We start from the raw sequence: 4,027 nt of genomic DNA on the forward strand, positions 1-4,027 counted from the left end.
GCCCCGCGCCCGCCGCCGCCATCGCCGCAAGGCAGGACGAGCCAAGACGCTGGGTTTGCTCCGTGTCCTCCTCGGCGGCCGGGGGGGTCCCCGCCTGGCCGGAGCCGTCCCCACGGGAGGGACCGCGTTCCCCCCTCCCCGGCCGCAGCCGCCTCCTGCCCGTCCTCGCGCGGTTTTCCTCCCTGCCACCCTCCGGACGCGGGTGCGGAGGGGACACACGCACCCCCCCCATGCTCACCCACCGATCACGCCTGCACCCCCCCCCGGGGCAGGACCGGCCATCGAGGCCGTCAGATCTTCGTTCTTTTCTACCGGGATGTTTTCTTCACGCCGTGCACCGTGTGCACGCGAGCGGCCGCCCCCCCCCCGGGGCCGGGCTGCCCTTGCCCCCCCGGGGCCCCGTGGCTGCCCCCTCCCAGCCCTCCCCACCGTCCCCACCCCACGGGGCAGGTGCTGTCGTTGTTGGAAATAAAAGTTCACAATCTGTGGTGCCGTGGGGCCGCGGCCACCGCCTCGTGCTTCGTGTCGGGGGTCCGGCTGGGGGGGGGGGGGGGAGTGGCCGTCACCCCGTGGGGACCCCTGCTCCGTCTGCTCCCCCCCAGTCCCCTCCCTGCGTGGGCTGTGCCCCTGCCCGGAGCCCGCAGGGTCTTGCTGGCCAGGGCTGAGCCCGTGCCCACGCGCTGCCTTGCAAATGAGCGCCTTATCGCAGGAGCCAAGAGCGGTGAATTACATGGTAATTAATCTATGAGCAAATTAGTAACTTCGGAGGCAATTACCGTGCGATCTGCAGAGGCACGTAAGGTGGGGTGCCTCGCGCTGCCGGAGCATCCCTGGCATCGGCACAGCCGGAGCTGGGCGTTGCAACGCGGGCGTGCTGCCCGCGGCCCCGGCGCGCGTCCCACCGGCGTGGGGACGGGCAGGGACACGGGGCGCTGGGACGGGGCGGCTGGCAGCGGGGCCAGCAGCCGTGGCCGTGAGCGCTGGGCTCGTGCTGGAGCAGGAGCTGTTGGGACAGCAGGGGCAGGGCAGGGCTGGAGGAGAGGACGTCTCTGCGTCGTGGGTCTCGGCACCTTGGGACTAACAAGGTCTGTGCTAAGTCTTGGTCTTGGTCTCAGTCTCTTCTCCCAAGGAACAAGCGATAGGACGAGAGGAAATGGCCTCAAGCTGCGTCAGGGGAGGTTTAGATTGGATATTAGGAAACATTTTTTCATGGAAAGAGCGGTCAAGCAATGGACCAGGCTGCCCAGAGAGGTGGTGGAGTCCCCATCCCTGGAGGGGTTCAAAAAATGGGCAGAGGTGGCACTTGGGGACATGGTTTAGTGGGCATGGGGGTGTTGGGTTGGTGGTTGGACTGATGATCTTAGAGATCCTTTCCAACCTTAGTGATTCCTCATTTTACTTTCATTAAAAACTAATCCAGCCACCAAGCCAGGAACCATGAAATTACTACACCCTTAACTGGGTTAGTGGTGGACTTGGCAGTGTCAGGTTAATGGTTGGACTGGATGATCTTAAAGGGCTTTTCCAACCTAAACAATTTGATGATTCTAATTGTTAATCCATGGCGTGGATCAGGTGCCCGGGCAGCTCAGCCGGACCGTGGCACCGAAGCCGTCCCACCGCAGCGTGCCATAACGCACCGGGAAGGCTGCGCGGCCGCTGCACCGGTGGGAAGCGTGCCCTGGTCATGGCTATCGCGTCTCTCTGGGAGAAGCCACCAGAGCTTCTCCGAGGGCTCGTTTCGGCGAGGACAGGCTTGGCACAGGCTGCAGGCGAGCAGGCAGCACCCTCCAGCACCCCCATTTCGGGCAGGCGACGTTGCTGCAGGGATGAAGCTGGTGGGAGCCATGGGGCCGGCAGAGACCCCCTGCTCCCGGGGGATGCTGGCACTGCCGAGACGTCCGGGCAAAGGAGGCTGCCCAGTTTGGACCAGTAGCCTCCAAGTGCTGGTTTACTCCTCACCAGCGCTGTGATGCTGTGCAGGGTGCTGAGCACCCTGGGTGCTGGGGGTGGGGGACCCTGCCAGCCCCCACCCCAGGGCAGCCGCGCTTTTCCCTGCCGCAGCATCAGTCCTCATCGGCGCAGGCCCGGGGCCAAGGAGATGCGATTGCGAGACGAGGCATGAAATTAGGCAGGCTAAAAGGGAGCGTCATTAACCCGACCTGCCTCGGGAGCACAGGAGCTGCCAGCGCCCGCCATGACTCAATCAGCGCCGGCAGCTGGGCACCGGCACGGCGCGTCCGGGAGAGACGAGCATCCTTGCCGGGGGGTCCCTCGCCAGGGATGAGCTGCGCCTGCGCCCGTGGGAGAGGGGACCCCCGTGGGAGCCGAAAAGGGGTGCGGGAAGGCCACGGTGCTGCAGGCGATGACCACGCATTTGGGGGTACTGCAGCTGGAGGGGGGGTGGCCAGGCAGAGCTGAGGGAGGGGGGCGGACACCTCCCACCCGGAGCCGCGGCTCGGCCTGGCCGTGCCGCCGGTGCTGCGTGGTGATCCCCTCCCTGCTCCCGCCGCTCTGCCCGCGGCCGGTAGCGCCAGCCCTGCGGTTTCCCGCTGGCTCCCTCGGCCTCCCAGTGTCTTGCCAGAAGCTCGCTGGTTCCCACTGGCATGGGGTCCATGTCGGAGGGGTGCTGCAGGGGGGGTCCCCGCGGGGACAGGAGATGCTGCTCCCAGCCCCGCTGCAGCCGTGCTGGGGCACGGGGGCAGGATGCGGCCCCCCAAAGTGGGGGGGTCTCACCGTGGCCCCCCCCCAGGCTGACCTATTAAAGCTGACGTGCTAATTGCACAACCCCAGTTCATCCCAGCACCGCCCAGTTCGGGTTTGGGGTGCGGGGAGAAGCAGGCTGGGGGCTGAGGCACAGCGATGGGAGCAGGGAGGAGGCGAGGGAAGGGGCCAAATTCTTCCCCCCCCCCCCCCCCATTAGAGCCTCCTCAAACAAAGCAGCAATGGGAGCCGAGGGGGGCCCGGGCCCGGCACAGCCGCCTCCTACCCCCGGGTTTGCCGGCGCTGGGCTGGCGCCAGCTCCAGTTGTGCAACAGATGTGCAACAGGCACAGGGAGGGGGCCAGGCCCGGGTGCGGGGGTTTCGGCTGCCCACGAGGGCCGCGGGCGAGGCTGCGGGCGGGTGGCAGAGCCCGGCACGGCGAAGGGCTGCGGTGGGGCTCGGCCGCGGCTCCCCGGCCCCGCGGAGGGTGCGGGGCGGGAGGCTGGGGCGGTGGTCCCGGGGCGATGCTGCGGGTCAGGGGGGGCACCGGTCCCTCCCCGGGGGATGCTCGCCCGCTGCCTCGGCCTGGCTGCTCGTTTTGCTGATAATCGCAGCCGCGTCCTCCCGCTCTGGTTGCTGGGAGCCGCCACGCTCCGGGATCCCTCCACCCCGCGCTTCGTGGGACCCGGGGCCAGCTCCGGCTCCCCTCCTCTCCCTTCCCAGCCAAACGCAGCCGCGAGAAGCAGCATCAGGGTTTCCTGGGGCATCTGTTGGCAATTAGCAGCTCTTATTACTCATGGAGACGCCATATGCGGTGAGGGAACGGAGCCCGGGGTGAGAGGCGCAGGCTCGTGGCGTGCCCCGGGAAGGGGGGACGGGGGGGCCAGCCCCCAATCCTGCGGTGTGCAGAGGGTGCGTGGGTCCGGGCAGCGACCGGGGGGCACGGGGCGGGGGGTCCGAGCAGGTTGGAGAGCTCTGGAGCCATTTTCCATCTGCAGCTTCCATCTGAGCCAAGCCACCCCCCCACCCCCCCATGCCAAAAATGTTCGGTTTGGGGGGCGGAAACGATGGAGAAACCGCTCTGAGGCTGCGCAGCCCACGGCGGCGTGGGGGGACGGCAAGCTCCGCCGCTTGGCTCCCCAGCCGCTTCCCCCTTCGTGTTTTGGCAAACTATTTCCTTCCAAAAGAGGCAAAACTGCTGTTTTAACGCCGCGGAAACAAACGGGCCCTGTCAAGCTGGAAAGAATCCCTACGGGCTCTTTCCTTCCCAGCGAACGCTGGAATCGGGGGGTTTATGCCCAAATTGGTGCGGAAATAAATGCTG

This window comes from Pelecanus crispus, chromosome 16 (assembly GCF_030463565.1).
Source record: "Pelecanus crispus isolate bPelCri1 chromosome 16, bPelCri1.pri, whole genome shotgun sequence".
NCBI classification, from domain to species: domain Eukaryota; kingdom Metazoa; phylum Chordata; class Aves; order Pelecaniformes; family Pelecanidae; genus Pelecanus; species Pelecanus crispus.